Genomic DNA, 18,911 nt, shown 5'->3' with positions numbered 1-18,911 from the left:
GACATGTGAAGCCAAGGAGACACACTTTCATAAGGACACATCACACTACAAAACTCTCACTGGGGAGGTATCTTTTCAAAGGGTACTAAGATGTTCTTTTAAAGTACTAATATTTAACTTTAAGATACTAATATGCAAATATATGTACTAATGAATTTAGTACATATTAAATAAGTCAGCTTTTTCTCTAAGACTGTACCAACTGTACTTGCATCACTGAAATGTCACTGTGGTACAGCATGCAATATTCAGATGAATCAATATTTGGATGAATACTTTACCTAAAGCATTTTTGGAGTACAATGATAAATCAATCATTACGAACCCTCAAGTTGTTCCAAAATCAACAATCCAAAACATCCACATCCAGAGCAGGACACTTGAAATACCATAAATTCCAAGGTACATACATTTCAGTACCATGATATATATCAAAGTGCAGTCAAACTTTACTTCAAGGTCCAATTCTCGCCATTAACAAACCATTAACTATGACTTTTACCTCAATAAGCTCCTAATTTGTTGCTTATTAGTAAGGTAGTTGTTAAGTTTAGGTCCTGATTAGGGATCTAGAATATGGTCATGCAGAATATGTGCTTTATACGTACGTACTAATAAACAGCCAAGATGTTAATAATAGGCATACTGATGCCACTAGTTAGTAGTGAGAATTGGTCCCTACTAAAGTGTAACGCAAAATACCATGACAGTTTTATCAGATTCCATAAATGTATCATGGTAGCATTACTTTTATATATATATATATATATATATATATATATATATATATATATATATATATATATATATATATATCACATTCTTCCCCCGAAGACCCAAGTAGCATCCCTCCAAGAAGTATGATATTTTAAGCACATGTTATTTTAAGAGTTTTTTTTGCCCTCTACGGTTCATTTCTTTACCAGTAAATGTATCCATCAGTCGATGGCTATGTAAATATATTACTTATCTCCACAATGGGTTCCATACATGCTATGATTTCAACTTTAGAGGGTTAAAGTCTCTTCTAGAATCAGTTTCCAGATTATTTATGTCAAACGAGAACTCAAAAAAATGCCTTTGGCCCACTTGACTTTAGGGTATAAAGAGGTCACATTATTTTAGACAGATTGTGAATGGCTTCAGGCTAGTTTACAATAACGAGTTACACACGCGAGAGAGTGTGTCTATAAAAAACATCTGTGGTCACTAGCTCCGTAGCCGAGAGGATTCGGAAATGTCAGCTTTTTCTTATTGTGAAGGGTCACCCGTTGACTGCCATCCCAGCAGTGCATCTGCAGCCCTTTGATTAAGATCGACTTCTCACATCTCCACTGAGTACTTTGGCCCAAACAGATAGACAAGCACCATAGTCATGTTTATTCATAACCCGCAAACACGAACATTCCTGGTGTTTCAGAATTCTAAATATGCAAATTAATTTTCCCACAAGCACTTTAGACGCACAATCTCAAGGCCACTTCAAGCTAATGTTGCCGGCAGTCTCGAAAAGCCAAGCCTTTAAGTGAGACACCATTATCGCAAGCACACTATTTCAGTCCGGATGTCAAACCAAGCTCTTTCAGCAGACGACACTTCAGGGCCAGTAAACTTCAGTGAATCCCAAATCGCTGGCAATAACAGAACCATTTAATATACTCTCTGAATGCCCTGGCAAGGTTGCACTGGCCTATTCAATAGAAGAATTCATATATAGTGAATTAACACCCGCAGTGTGAGGCAGCAAGACAGGGACGACTGTTTTACATATTTCCCACATTTCTTTTTTTTGTACTGGGTCAGCAAATCCAGCCCAAGGCTTTGGTTCTCCCAGCAGGAGCCTTTTTTGAGGACTTCCAGTAGGCGATGAGAAGTGATGACCTGGATGCCCACTGCTTCTAGACAGTGCCACACTTAATTAGTTGCAATCTCGTCCCACTCTGGGCACAGGAAGTGAAGGGAATGTACATGTGTGGATATGTGTGCGATACACTTTCACTGCAGTAGTGGGTTTCCTTGCCTGTGGGGAAAATGATATACTGTAGTAATTCCTGAACACTCAGTATGAACGTGCAGTTCAAACAGAGTACCACCAAGAAATTATTAGACCGTAACCCATTCTTGAACCAATACTTGCCTTGTTTTTTTTATTTAATTCTGTGCTTTCTGGGTACTCAAAGAGCTTTAGATGGGGGGGGGGGGGGTCTCCTCAACAAGCACCAGTAGGCCAGTAGATTATTGTTCAGTTGAATGCCCTCTAAAAGGACATGTCCTTCCTCCTAATACCACTTGAATATGACAAGCAAATTATTGTTTTTGACTGTAATGATGTTATTAAATGATGTTATTGGTTCCTCACCAACATCCTGGAAATGTAGAGAAAAATATAAGAATAAGAACTGCAGTATTCGTGGAGTTTTAAATGTTAATATTAACATAGCATTATTGGGAAAAAATGCTAAATATATATTAAAAAAATCTTAGAAACCCTTTAATCGATATATTGTGATATCTAAACCTCTCATAATGGCTATTTATTGTTATTATTATTGTTGTTGCTATTTCCTTTTTGTTTTTGTTTTTTGAAATGCTATTAGTTTTGACCTTGTGGCATGCTCACACATTTACTTAAACTTTATCAAAACGCATAATAATGACAAATGCTATTTGAGCAACAAATAAAAATATTAGTATGATTTCTGAAGGATCATGTGACACTGAAGACCGGAAAATTCAGCTATGCATCACATAAATAAATTACATTTTAAGATATATTAAACAAGGAAGAAATGTTATTTTTAAATGATAATATTTCACAATATTATTGATTTTGTGATTTTTTTGTTAGCAACTTTTTTATTATTATTATTATTTAATAAATCCACCCAGGATGAGCATAAGAGACTTCTTTTTTTTTTTTCATAAAAAATCTTTATGAACGGTAACACTTTCTTTCTTTCTTTCTTTCTTTCTTTCTTTCTTTCTTTCTTTCTTTCTTTCTTTCTTTCTTTCTTTCTTTCTTTCTTTCTTTCTTTCTTTCTTCCATCCATCCATCCATCTATCCTGACAGTGAGCTTGTTGTGCTAAAAAATCTTATCCAGCCTTTTTTCATCAACATAACACTACTTTTATTTTTTAATATTCCAGGACATGTGATACAGTAAATTCTAGCAACCTGTTATTTATTTATTTATTTTTTTGCAATAATTATTTTCTTTTCTAATTGAAATCTAAAATTATCTCTTTTGGCAGCAAGTGCAAAAACTAAATGTTGCTATTTCTCCCTCAAAAATTAGAATTGATTTGTTAATTGAATTGTAAAAGACCAGGAAACATTGCATTGAATTTTAATCAGAGACAGAATGATGGCCATCCCTACATCAGTATCCTCTGTGTTTTCTCTGATCTCAGGCTGGATATCTGCTATAAAAAGCTCTCCTCCTGGGGCTGAATTTTTACTGCAGCTGCAGCAGCAACAGCCGCTGGGTTTCTCTGGTGGCCGCTGGTGCAGAGCGGAGAGCACCTGTCCTCACACAGCTCCACATCTGCTCCCACCCCTCCAGACCGGGGCACCGACTGCCAGAGACCAAGCATAAGAGAGGAACAGTGTGCCGAAAACACTCTAACCACCCATTTTTCCCTTCAGCCGAAGATTGAGAATCAAGGAGAACAGACACATGTCACGAGGTCTGGGTGTTCATGTCCTGACTGTTTTTCTTTTGTTTTTTTTTTGCCAGAAGCTTTGTTCGAGAAAAAGCACAGTGTTCCTCTTAAGCAAAAGAATGGAAATGCCCTGCAGGAAGATGTTCTCTGTCTCCCTCCATCTCTCAGTGTCACTCAGTCTTTCTCTTTTATCTTTGGTTCTCCTTTTTGACCTCGTTTTTTTGTACACTTCCGCTGTCTCTCAGAGCGATGTTCCAAATGAAAGAATGGTCCAACTGAATGGACTACATTGTGAAAGTCAGACAGGAAACTATTTATCTTTGCATGCTCAAAAAAGGTAAAAAGATGACCCAGAATCATTTGTGCTAGGAGGTCATTACTTCATGACACAGCTTTTCTTTTGATTTAATTATTTTCTCCTATCCTAGTTTAATATATTGGGGGAAATAACTGCAGATTCCAGCTGAAATTACAGTAAAATATCAACAACTTAGTTTCCTTTTCACACAGATATTAGCGAAAGGGCAAATTATCGAGTAATTTATATGTTTTTTCTTGTTTCTTGTACAATACTATGTTTTGACCTCAAAACACTTTTTGTCATAGTTAATAATTTGTAAACTAATACATTTTATATTTGTATCACATAACCAGCTCCATATGCATGGTTTTTCTGAAGCAGTAAACTTGCTCGGTAGCTCACCTGGTACATCACTGACTTCCTATACAGTGCTCAGGTGTGAGTACTGTGAAACACAAATCATGATAAAACACATCAAAGACTGGTAGAAGGAAGCTAAAATGACAAGAATTTGTTAGGGGAAATGTCTTTTTATCTCATGTTTGCGTTTGTTAGCACTCTCACTTAGGTTCAGGGTACGGTTTAGTGTAGGTGGTAGCCTACATTATTTTCAGATACAATAGAGAATTACCCTTTTAGCGTTTTTTTTTACCGGGCATTTGATTTCTGAACTGCCATCATATTTACAACAACTAACGTAATAAAATATTGCCAGATTCACGATTATATGTTTCAGATCAAACTGAATGCACTTCTATTGCAACGCACTATACATTTCACTACGAAAATGTCACCACAGTTGTCACCTTTTTTATTTCCAGGGAAATATTATAAAACTTAGTAGTGTAAGCAGTTTCTTTTTGAGTAAAGTAGCTAGAAGTGCATGTCCACACCCCTGCCCCATGCTTCAATGCCTTTTCTGTGGTGCTTCAGAGCGAAGCCTGCTACAGCTTAAAAAAAAACACGGAAAGAAAACCTACTGGCAGATGCTGCAGATAATCTGCACTCAGACACACATAAACAGTTCAAAAATTTAAGCCATCAAAGAGTGAAACACTCTTCAATCAGGCGGATCTTGCTGTGGGAGGCGTTTTTTTTTTCTCTCCATTATATAGAACTCACTCATGTGGCTTCTGAAGAGACTAATATTTAATTTGCCATTGCCTTCAGAGAGCGTGTATGGGTGGGGGGAAAGGGGGATACTCAGCATGTGCAGTCACATGACCATAACAGAATCTCTGATGTGGCATATCAGACCTCTCAGAAAAGCCTTTAGGGTTTTAACTGGATGGCCTGCATGCACCGTCCATTATTATGGATACAGATCAAGTTTGCTTTTTCTGATGATTTAATTTGAAGAGATAAAATCTGACATTATTAGCCTGTTTTTGTTGTTGTTGTTGTTCTTATGTGGTGATCAGTACTTACAGTCATCCACCACCTAATAAAATATGTATAGAGAGAGACGAGAGTATATAATAAACTTTTAAATAGGAAGTCTCTTTTAACCTGGGCCAAAAAGCAAACAGACAACTATTTCATCAACTTTATCTTTTATTAGTTTAAGTGCTGGCCAGCAATTAATCGTGATAAATCGCATCAAAAATACAAGTTTTTGAGTATATAATATATGTGTGTGTACTGTAAATACACACACATGCATATATATTAAATTATATGAATATAAATGTATACATGTAAATATTTTCAAAATACATGCTGTATTTGTATATATTTGAACATAATACATAATAAATATACACAGTATAGACACATGCATTATATAAACAAAAACTTTTATTTTGGAAGTGATTAATTGGGATTAATAACAATCGTTTTATTTTATTTTATTTTATTTTATTTTATTTATGAAATAAATTTTTATGTTTCCAAAATTAATTATATCTGTGTCATCTCAGACCTTACTCTATTGCATCTTCTAAAAATGTTTTTAAAAGCATCTTCTTCACAATCTTCATTTATAAGGACTAAGATGCTTTTAGTGTATATATATGTGTTTGTGTGTGTGTGTATGTATTAACAAACACATATACTGTATATATATATATATATATATATATATATATATATTAATATATATATATATATATATATATTAATATATATATATATATATAGAAAGAGAGAGAGAGAGAGAGAGAGAGAGAGAGAGAAAGAGAGAGACAAAAGAGAGAGAGTTCATTATAAACATTATATATGTTGTTTTTGTGATATATTTTCAATTTGGACAGTTCTTGCATTTCATATTAATTGATAAAATAACATTCTCTCAGTGTTGATTCACAGCACATATGTGTGATTTATAAATGTACATTCATATGTATCTTGCTTTTGTTTATGTGTGAAGTATACAGTCACAGATAGGAAATATTGAAGGGTGTTATTTTTCAGCTCAGTGTGATATTCTTGCCTTCTCCGTGTGTCCTGCAGAGCCTAACCTGAGGTGTGACTGTTTTTGGAGGTGTCTGGCAGACATTGGGCTGAGACAGTGTCTGGGACTCATGCAGGGCCGGGTGCTGGTAGAGAAGATGCATTCACCCCACAGCAGAGAGAGACAAACAGCCCAGTGCAAGAGGCTCATCATTCACACATCCCATTATCCATCTCTGCGCTGTGTTTAAGAGGACGAGAGGACTGTGTTTTAGTCCTCTAATACATGGGTATACACACACACACCCATGCCCAAAGAAACGCACACATAAACACACACACACCCACTCACTCACAATGCAGAGTCAGCAGCAATAGAAAGCAGTACGCTGAAAAGATATTCAAACTCCACAGTAATTACAGTGAATATACCTGACTGTGGGCTTTTCAAGTAATCGGGGGTTTATTTCTTCTTTTTAGCTTTTATAATATTTCCAAAAAGCGATTATCTTTACTTATAAGCGGTTTTCTTTTTCTCGTATGTGCAGACTTTGTGCGCAAACTGAATATAAACTTGGGTGGAAAGTATGAAATGTTTTTGAGAAGTATTTCCCGGCTGTGATGGCGTCCATCGGTTTTGCATAAAATAAATATTGTGATACATTGGGACACTCAAAATGCAAATCAAACACTAATCTATTTTGTATTATGTTCTACAATAATTAATGCAAATACGATGATGTTCAGTGACTTCAGAACTTGAGTAATTTAAACTCATGTAAATATCAACATTCTGTTTTCTTTGTCACGACATAACAGTGTCTCTCAAGAACATTATGACTGTTTCAAAACCATTATGACAGGAACATGTAAAAAAAAAAAAGAGAGAGAGAGAGAGAGAGAGAGAGAGACCTTTTAATGATTTAAAACCTTAGCACAGATTGCACATGGTGAGAGAATCTGCGGGGAGTCGAGAAGATGAAAAACAATTAAAAGTCAGATGAAGATAAATACTGAACAGAACAGTCCGGAAAACCTCGCAGGTATTGAAATATTTGTTTAGTGAGATTCATTATAAGAGGAATTTACACTAGTTTTTTTTCCAAAGCAATTTGATCTAGTTTGTCAATTGAACATAATAAATCAGTTGAGTGAAGCACAACGAAGGTCGCTTGAAGGAAACTGAAGGGGACAGAAGAAAAGTCATCTGACATTGTATTATAACATAAAGGGACCTGAGAGATGATGATACTACAAACTACATGAGCAAGAATTACATTTAAAGAGACAGTTCACGCAAAAAAAAGCAGATTGTAATAAATGACTAACCTTCATATTGTTATTTCTGTCAAAAATATATATAAACTCTGGTGACAAATTCACTGTAATTATATGTAACACAGCAGTACATTCTTCAAAATGTCTTCTTGTCCATAGAAGAAGGAAAGACATATATTTTAGAATGACAGAATGTCTGAATGATTCTTTAATATTTTCTTCCCCTGGAACAAAGCATGATTTTAAAGAACGTCCTCATTGCTCTTATGCATCCAAGTATGGAGACTGAACATGTCAGGCATCTGAAGGGACACAAAAAAACATCATAAAACTGTTCTAAAATTGTCCATATGTATCTTTTTCACTATCTTCCACAACATACTTCATTTAATGCTTATAACTAAATAAGGAAACGGACTGAAATTGAAGTAGTTATTGAATGAACTGCTGCAGCCAGATCATAGAATCACACAGCCAAACTCACTGGATCATCAGACTTATTAAAGAGCCACACAGATGGGAAATCAAAAATTACCTGTATTACAGTGTATGATGTAGCTGTCCATCAGTGTAAACAATGTGCAAATAATTAAACCAAAAAGTACACGATTTATAAAGTTATTGGCTTCTAAAGTATGGAGTCGACTCTGAATCGCTGAAACGTAGATTTAAAATCTTTTGCCCATCTCTATGTACGTCACTAGAACATTTTGCATAATAATCTCCGCCTACCGCCTTGAGAGAAACGGAACTCTGACCTGCCCCACCCCCCCACACAGACGCTCTGGTTGGTGTGAGAGCATCATGTCGAGTGTGTTTTTAATTGTAAAGGCAAGTTTGTTTTATTTTCACTGCCAAAGAATGAAGATCAGAAGAACCAATGGCTAAAATTCATTTTCACCACAATACCAGAGCAGTACAACAAATTCCTTTGTTACTGATGACTGCTTTTCTAATCTCGGTGAGTACAGCGGGATTTTCAAAGCATTTGGCCATAAAAGATGGTTCATTACCAACTTTATTTAGAACAACAAGCATCTCCGAATCACAATGCGAAGTATAATTATGAAGTTATGTGTCTGTTTTCTCCCAAGCGTCTTATCAGTATGTGTGCTGTCTGCAGCCTTTGTCTGCGCTGATCGTCATGTACAAACACGTCATTAAAATGAAGTGTAACTCCGTGAATACTCAACGAAGAGACATGAGAGAGATATCTAGAGAAAGCTTGACATGTCTACTTTACAACTAAACAAGTGCTGCCGAAAACAGATATTCTGTGATAAAGTAATCCATATGAAAACAACGCGATGTCTGTTTTTTACGTCTCCCTTCATTATATCTAATGTGACCACGCCCCTGCGTTGAACACGCTATTAGGATTCAAACTGAAGCGCGCAGCTTGAATATGCCCACACAGAAGAAAAAGCAGCGAGACTGTTCAAGTTTTTTATTTTACTGTTTGCTTCGCGGTGAGAGGAACAAGAGCTAATTCACCCCAAACAGATGCTAACGCATAGTTTACCGTGGAGGTGTGTGCGGAACAACCAATCCAAACTGCTTATGTTAGTTGACCAATCAGAACACAGTATGCTACTGAAAGGTGGGGTTTAAGGAAACTGAATCTTTTGAACAGCTTCGCGCGAACCGTTTGGGGATCTCTGAGAATTGAGGTAATTTTAAAATGATATTTTGACAAAATGACAATGTTTTTTTAACCTTGGATGGATTTAAACCTAATATACAGGACTTATAAACAGTGATAGGAAGCTTAGAATTTTCATCTTACTGGCTCTTTAATGACTGATTTTATGGACTGAATCAACTTTAAATGACTTATGCCATGATATATCTGATCATCATACAAACCAATTCTAGGATTTCAGAAGACTTGAAAGTGCATGAGTCATACGAACTATACTTTTATCTTGCTTTTGGGTCATTTTTAAAGCTTGAAAGCTCCCATTCACCGTAAGTGCGTATAATAAAGCAACCAGCACATTCTTCAAAATGTGCCCTTTTCTTTTCCATGAAAGAAAGCAACCACACAGTTTACAATGACATGAGGGAGAGTAAATAATGACGCAATCATCTTCATTTCTCTCCGAATGATTCCTTCAACTATAAATAACATCCACACTAGGGCTCTCATGGGATTTGTTTACGGTATCAGAAGACCTTTTACTTTGACAGTATTAGTATTTATAGTCCCATTGATCCTCAGGCTCACAGAGCCTCAGGTTTGAAGATTCGTAATGTTGAAAAAGCCCTGCAACTTGTGACAAAGGATTCTCGCTATGGATTTATGAGGACTGGCCTGTCTCTAAGGCAGGACCAGGGTTTGGTCCAGGGCGAGACTGATTTAGTGAGGGAGAAGGAGATGCTGGCCCCAGGCCTCCTGGTCTCTCATGTCCACTGATCCGGGATAACTATGAGGATTTATGTGCACAGCCGCCTGACTAGTGCAGCTCAGTGTAATAATGAGATCACCTTCAGGGGCCGCAGCTAGCACTCTTCTCTTCACACACATCTCTCTTTCTATGTGTTTGGCTTGAGCGATCCTCCAAATAGGCTCTAACCAACTCTTGACAAATTAGCATGTTTATTGCCTAAAGCCAATCCTCTGATACAGACTCGCTTTATTCTTTCAGTAAATGCTTTCCAAGTTTATGAATCTCAGTGTTTATTTCTCATTTTATCAAAACATTATGTCATATTGGCTGAGTTTCTTTCAACTGAATAAATATGCTCAGTTTTTATAAGAGGAAATGTAAACTGTAATTTGATACATTTTGATTTATTGAATTTGCCTTGTCCTTGTATAATAATGTTGTAGATGCCTGCAAAGTGGTGACACTTCCTTAAGTATCTTTATCAATTTTCATTTGTGCACAATAATTGGGCTGCATTGATCTGGGACCGTTAACATAGCTAAGTGTTTTCCAATGTAACCCCCTCACTTTATCGCATCTTGCTGCATAAGGTGCTATTTACAGCTGTGAGCTTTGACAATGTAGCCTGAGGAGAAAGTTTTCTTTCACTGTGCATTTAAATTGAGGCAATGAAATCTGTTAAAGTGAAATTCAATGCTACTATTCTTGGTAAAAGAAATAAAATGCACAGGATTTTCTTGAAAGTGCATTTGTAGTGTATTTTAAATCTTAAAAGTGTGTAACTGTACTTGCAGATAATTATTAAAATATTAGTACGTTTCTTAACACACTTTTAAAAAGTGTATATTATTAATGTCAAATTGAAATATTTACTTAAAAATAATCTTCTGTTGTGTTCTAAAGAAGTGAACTTATTTGATTCACATATTAATGCAATGTTAAGTTATTGATTAAAATGTGTAATTGCAAATGCATTTTAAATACATGACATACAAATTTCCATACATTAAGAAGAAGAAGAAGAAGATGAAAAAGTTGTAAATGAAACAAAGATTACTGTAGACAATTACAAGACAATGCTATTTCAGTTTTCTACTTCAAAGGACAATGAATTTAATTTTACTTGTTGCTTTTTCGTGAAATTTATTAGCAGCTTCTGAGTGAAGTTTATTTATTCTCCATGTTTTTAGTGTAGAAATAAAAAAAAGCTTGTCAGAATATAAATATTCAGAATATAAATATGAAACTACATATAAAGTCCTATATTAGTCAGTCAAAAAAGCACTCTACAGATCAGACGATTGCATTTAAATGTAATTATCTATGAAGATTCGGGAGGAGCGCGTCAGATACTTAGCCTAATCATCACAGGTGGACCACAATCAAGTAATCAATCCCACAGTATAAATATCGCTGACTTACCTCTATCCATTGACGGTTTATCAGCATGCTGGTTCGCTTCGTCAGTCACCTTATCACAGACCCAATTTTCGTACCAACGAAGAGCGCTAAACAGGGGATTTATAAGACCTGTTGCTTTTGCCGGACCCGAGATCATTTCTACCCAGCCAAACACGGCCGTTGAGCAGCATTAAGCGTCATCGCGACAGCTGCTATCCTCGCCAAGCCACACATCGTGGCCAATAGACCGTGCAACTCCGAGCTCGTCTTGCTCGATACACGATCGTGCCGCCCGAGACCGAGCTCTCGTAGAGCGCTGGATTGCAGCAGAAAGAATCCAACCACGGCTCAGTGTTTCACCACGGCGTTCCGGCCGAGTGGCAGCGTGAGGCCGCTTCCTCTAGCGGCGCAGACTAATACATTTCCAGGCGAAGACGCTAAAAAACAGGTTCTTCTTTTTCTTCATTGGATTTTTACGGCAGTTCGCATTCAAAGTGTTGCATCTAAAAGCAGTTTTGCGGCTAAAGTTTTGTTAAACTACGTCTTGTTGTAGTTCTGTCTTCTTCCAGTAGCGTTTTATGGCGGTTTTGGCAAACCAACGTAAAGGTGCATTACCGCCACCCGCTGATCCGGGGTGTGGATCCCGCATAGATTTGGACTACAGATCCACCGTTCCGTCGGATGATGATGCCACTTTTAACCACGAAGCCAAAGGCATTAGGTTAGATTATCGTAATGCCTTGTTCTCAGGCCTTCCAGCTAAATCGTTGAGCAAGCTTCAGTATTCTGCCGCACGCTTGTACTTCTCCTCGCGAACACATTACCGGTTCTTTCACAATTACACGGGCTTCCCGTAAACGTGAGAATTGATTTTAAAATTTCTATCTTAACATACTAGGCACTTCATGGGACTGCACCTGAGCATCTTTGTGAACTCATCAGTCCTTATATTCCATCACGCTCTCTTCGCTCTACTAACTCTTTCACTTCACCAGCCATAATGTGAGCTAAAGACCATGGGGCAAAGAGCCTTTTCACATGAAGCCCCTAAGCTATGGAATGTACTTCTTCTGCACGTCAGATATGCACCTATGTTGGGTCACAAGTCACATTTATTCAAGACTGTCTGTCTTTAATGAATTGTTGTATTGCTTTTGGCGTTTGTTTCTACAAATAAAATGCATTCTTATTATTATTTATTATTATTGTTACATTCGCCTTACCGCGCACGTTTAAACCTCGCCGAAATGATACAGACATAAGTTCAAAAAAAAAAAAACTTAAGTCTCTGGATAAAAGCGCCTGCTAAATGCTTAATTTAATTTTAAAATTTTAATTTCCATGCAAGTCTCCTGGTAGGACCAAATCATTTAGGGACCTATTTTACCATTCACTGGCGTGATCACTCAAAATTAGTCTAAAACGCATCTGCCCTCGTGTTTAGATGCAGGATAGCAAGCGTGAGTAAAATTACCATCGCCTTTTAAGGACCGTAATACGAAAAAACCGGAAAGTAAATCTCTTTAGAAACCACTTGGAAGCGAATAGCACATAACTGCTGTTAACCCATTTGCTGCAAGCATCGCCAACGCCCCCAGTCTACGTTTCATTTTTACAGCACGTTAAACATCACTCTCTTACTTGATCTGGATAAACCGCGCATCAATTGAAGTCCAAAGACTTTGGCTTTTATATTTGACCAATATTTCGATAAAACATAATTCCAGTGATTAATTTTCCATCATGTCAGGAAAACTATTCCTATTCCTGAACGGTAAACGTCAAAGTGTTAGCTCATGGACAAATGTTGATCATGGATCTAGTCAGAAAGAATCATGAACAGAAACATCTTTATTTTGGGTATATAATTTCTGCCTCCATGCCAAAAATGGGGGGTGTCTGGTAAGGGGTTAACGTTACTGCTATAATCATGTCTTTCGGTACAACGCCTTAAAAAGACTAAACATGCTCAATCGTTTCCAAAAGCCTCTGTTTCCACAGTCCATAATACAACGTGAAAACAGCGTTCCAAACGTATCCGCTCGGGAGTCCGTCTAAAGAGCCCGGAGGCCAAATGAGAGGAAAGATGCTTTTCCAACAGGAACATAATAAGGTGGACAAGGCCTGAGGAATTGTCAAATCAGGCAACAAATTGCTAAGCTGGTAACACAGTAGGCTACCCATCCATTTTTAGCTTGCCCCATCAAATATTACTAACACTTTTTACTCTTCCCACAGCCAACATCTACAGCAGCCGAAGCAAGTAGCCTTTTATGTACCTCCTCACTGCCGCAGCAGTGTCTGCTCCCGCAGAAGCCTTTCCTGTACCTCCCCACCGCCACTGCAGTGTCTGCTCCCACAGGAGCCTTTCCTGCATCTCCCCACCGCCGCTGCAGTGTCTGCTCCCGCAGGAGCCTTTCCTGTATCTCCCCACCGCCGCTGCAGTGTCTGCTCCCGCAGGAGCCTTTCCTGTACCTCCCCACCGCCACTGCAGTGTCTGCTCCCGCAGGAGCCTTTCCTGTATCTCCCCACCGCCGCTGCAGTGTCTGCTCCCGCAGGAGCCTTTCCTGTACCTCCCCACCGCCACTGCAGTGTCTGCTCCCGCAGGAGCCTTTCCTGTATCTCCCCACCGCCGCTGCAGTGTCTGCTCCCGCAGGAGCCTTTCCCGTATCTCCCCACTGCCGCTGCAGTGTCTGCTCCCGCAGGAGCCTTTCCCATATCTCCCCACTGCCGCAACAGTATCTGCTCCCGCAGGAGCCTTTCCCGTTCTCCCCACTGCCGCAGCAGTGTCTGCCCCCGCAGGAGCCTTTCCTATACCTCCTCACTGCCGCGCAGTGTCTGCCCCCGCAGGAGCCTTCCTACACCTCCTCACTGCCGCGCAGTATCTGCTCCCGCAGGAGCCTTTCCTATACCTCCTCACTGCCGCGCAGTGTCTGCTCCCGCAGGAGCCTTTCCTACACCTCCTCACTGCCACGCAGTGTCTGCTCCCGCAGGAGCCTTTCCTATACCTCCACACTGCCGTAGCAGCCCCACTGCTGTAGCAGCGTCTGCTCCCGCAGGAGCCTTCCCTACACCTAAATATATATATAAAAAAAAAAATAAAAAAAATAAAAAATAAATAAATAAATAAATAAATAAATAAAAATAAATAAATAAATACCACACATCACCTCTGCCTAAAGGCATGCAATGCATCCGAGCTTGCGGTGATAGCATCATGTATCGACAATAGCCAAGACGATATTAGGCCCATTTTCCAACCAACGTTTTTATAATAATCATTAGGCGGCCTACCTTAAATCGGCTATCAAACTGCTCCGTTATCCCATCTCAGCACTGCATTTCCCACTCGCCCGTGCTCTCAAAGGATGATGTGAGCCCTTAGGTTAAAAAAAAAAAAAAAAAAAAAAAAAAAAATTCACTGGACAAGCGAGATGACCGTAGTGCCGACTACATGACCTAGCAGTATTTAAATATAGTACTTATACTTAATACCAGTGTATCAGTACGTCCGAAAGTATATATTTTTTGATTATTGGTGATTCCATAGGCTCTTTTCGTGCACCTGCATGGTCAAAATGGTAAATAGTAAGCTCAGAAAGTATAAAGAATCTTTCTCTTACTCCACCCATGCACGATTACATCGTCGATATGTACCATCGATCTCACGTGCTGACAATGACCACTTTGCCGATACATGGCACCTATTTGGGGTACACTGGCACAGGAAATCCAATTTATTTTTGCACTCTTAATTTCGGATACTATGACTGCACCAAGATTTTTTCGGACTCATTATCGGAAGCAGCTCATTGGATTTGCTAAACAATTATTCAAGTAAGCCTCACAGCGTCTACCCTCGTAGACAAATAAATCTTTAGTATCGAACTCCCTGCCAGGCCCTGCAAGAGGGCTCCCGGTTGAACCAACCTTTGCCTTCTCCATTCAACTATCAGCAAAGCTTACTCGTCTGACATCGCAAGTATTACAATCCTGCCAGATGCTTTCCCACTTAATCAATCTTGGACTTTCCATCCGACCTCCAGCGAAGCTTACCCGATTAAAATAGGCCGATTAACCAAAAAAAAAAAAAACGACATTTACCTATCGAACACCAATGAGTACATTGCAGCCCAAACAAATTTTCCCTTCGATGGCAAGATGTACCCATCCAATACCGCAAGTTACGCTTTCGCCGAACACTAACGAGCTCTTCGCAGATAAAACAATCTCAATTTTCCCTCCGATGGCTGGAGAGACTACCCATCTGGTGTCGCAATTTTAATAAATATAATAAATAAAAATAAAAATAAATATAGAAAATAAATAAATAAATGATAAATAAAAAGACACCGGATGCTGGCCATAGCCTCCCGACCAGATAACCTTACCTTTTTCAATCCTATGGCCGGCAAGGCTTCTCTCTTCGATGCCAAGAGCTTGAGCTCCCATCGGATGCTGACGAGAGCCTCCTGGCCAGACAACCTCACCTTTTCCATTCTGCGGCCAGCAAGGCTTACCCGTTCGTTGCCAGGAGCTCACACTCCCTTCGGACGTAGGCGAAAGCCCCCGGCTACCTGCTTTTCCATTTCTGTCTTTCGTACGGAGAAGTTTACCCGCCCAACGCATGGAGTCAAGGCTCCCATTGAACGTAGGCGAGAGCTTCCCGGCTAGACAACCTTACCTTTTCCGTCCTTTGGCCAGCGAGGCTTAACCGTTCTATCCGGGAGCTAAGCTCCTGTCGGACGAAGGTAAGAGCCTCCCGGCCGGACAACCTTTTCCGTCCTTCAGCCAGAGAGGTTTACCCGTTCGATTCCTGGAGCTAAGCTCCTATCGGACGTCGGTCCGAGCCTCCTGGCTAGACAACCTGACCTTTTCCACCCTTGGCCAGCGAGGCTTACCCGTCCGATGTGAGTGCTCCCATCGGACGCCGGCGACAGCCTCCTGGCCAGCCAACCACGACCCTACTGTGTGTTTCAGGTTACTAACCTACAAGCAAGCTGCTTAAATGCTGCAAGTACCTAACACACAATAAACTCTCCTTCCTTCCTATGGTCACCAAGGCTAAACCGTCTCTTGCCAGGAGTAGCAAACTCCCTTAAACGCCGACGACAGCCTAACGACCACGCAAACTTACCTTTTCCAACCTACGGCCTGCGAGGCTCACCCAGTTTGTCCCCGCCGGACGCTGGCAAGAGCCTCCTGGCCACCTATCGTTACCTTTTCTGTCCGCCATCCGGAGAGGCTTACCCGTTCGATGCGCGTGCTCCCTTCGGACGCCGGCGAGAGCCTCCCGGTTAGACAACCTTACCTTTTCCTTTTCTATGGTCAGCGAGGCTTACCCGTTCGATGTGTGTGCTCCCTTCGGACGCTGGCGAGAGCCTCCTGGTCAGACTTGCTTTACGTTTCCACCCTACGGTCGGCGAGGCTTACCCGTTCGATGTGTGTGCTCCCTTCGAACGTCGGCAACAGTCTCTCGGCCACACAACTTACCTTTCCATTTGACGGTAGGCGAGGCTTAACCGTCCGACGCCACGAGTCTCGTCCTCTCGCCAAATCCTGCAAAAAAAAAAAAAAAAAAAAAGCTACCCTCAGCTACTCTCACATCTTTTAACCCCGTCTGGCGAGGCTTACCCGTTCGATGTTCTGAGTTTGAGGCCCCATCGGATGCTGCGAGAGTCCTCCCAGTCGGGTTTTCCTTTCCAACCCTCCCCGTCCGCCGAGGCTTACCCGTCTGTCGCGTGCGCTCCCTTCAGACGTCTGGCGAGAGTCTCCCGGACGGGCCTATGCTTGCCAGCCGCAAGCGAATCTCATCCAGCCGATGCCGTGAGTCGGGATCTCCCTTCGGATGTTGCCATAGTCCTCCTTGTCGGCTGGCCCAAAAGCTTTTTATCTGCCTAACCGAGAGGACCCAGACGTCCGTCATCCTGAGTCTCAATCTCCTGTCGGAGGCTTCATGGGCCCTCTCGGTCAGCGTTAGGCCCTTCACCCACTGAATAGCAGGGGCTATCAGCCAGTAGGGCCCGTACGCCGACACCGTGACCTATTCCGGTCGAGGCAACTCGGGTCCTCCCGGTCGGGCACCACAACCACGCCGCTTCTCCTCATCGGCCGGCAGGGCTCACCGATCCAACGCCAAAAAACTCCAGTTGAGCATCGGCCCGAGCCCTACCGACCGGGCGCCAACAACCACGTAGTTCACTAGCTGGCGGCTGTCCTCCTGTACATTTGCCTTTTTGGGGGGTACTCTAGCTTCGGGCAATTCCCGAGCTCGGAGCCCTTCCCCGGACAGCACGCCAAATACGCATACCATACCTCAGCTAATTATATGTAAGCGTGAACTAGTGAAATGTAATTATCTATGAAGATTCGGGAGGAGCGCGTCAGATACTTAGCCTAATCATCACAGGTGGACCACAATCAAGTAATCAATCCCACAGTATAAATATCGCTGACTTACCTCTATCCATTGACGGTTTATCAGCATCCCTCCTCCACCCCATCTCCTCATTCCAAGTTCACTTTACAATATACGGGGAAGGGGGGGTACTCTAGCTTCGGGCAATTCCCGAGCTCGGAGCCCTTCCCCGGACAGCACGCCAAATACGCATACCATACCTCAGCTAATTATATGTAAGCGTGAACTAGTGAATATAAATTTAACATACAATAAATTTTCATTTATTTGCAGTTAAGTGCGAAAACATTCCATTTAGTTTTCACTGGTACAGTACAGTGTATTGTATTTCTGTAGAAGGCTAAATATTTTCTAAAAGTATATATTTTTTAAATTATACTTAAGTGTCCTTCTTTTCCACAAGAAAACATCTTGTAAGACATTGTCTCTATACGAACTGTCCTTGAATGTAAAACTGTGTTTTAAGATTCTTCATCAGTTCTGCTTTTGTGTTCCACAGAAACAAAACAACAGCATGCAGAACAGAACAGCATGACAAAACCTTCATTCTGGGGGATGAACTATCCCTTTAAATCGAAGTCCTGGAAGTTCCCCTGAAAACACCCAATTATAGTATCAAAGCCTGTCACTCAAAATGACAGCTCAGTTTGTCATATCTGGGTGCCTGGTGGTTGCGAGTGACTCTCATAACTAGCAAAACTAGCACCATGCTTTTGTGACATCTGGCACAGCTGGACCGTCTCTCTCGCTGTCATATTTCTCAACTATACGCTTACAGTGTGCTATCTCTTGTGCCACCTTGCTGGCTCCACATGAAGAGAGACAGATAAAGAGGAAGGTGGGGAGCGAGGAAGGGTGTGAATTTAATTTTATGGTTTATTAATAAAGACGTATCACTTTCTCTGTGCCCACACACACCTCTGTTGAGTAGCTGCACCTCCCTCTTCTGCTATCTGGATCTCTCTTTATTAGGAAGACACAAAGGCCTGCTTGCAAGGGATCCAAAGATAGACGAGTGTGTGACAAGCAGTCAACTCTCATTCTGGAGTATGTTAGAGGCTGGTCATTA

The sequence above is a fragment of the Carassius auratus genome, chromosome 19, assembly GCF_003368295.1.
Source record: "Carassius auratus strain Wakin chromosome 19, ASM336829v1, whole genome shotgun sequence".
NCBI classification, from domain to species: Eukaryota; Metazoa; Chordata; class Actinopteri; order Cypriniformes; family Cyprinidae; genus Carassius; species Carassius auratus.
This window is presented reverse-complemented; position numbering follows the sequence as displayed.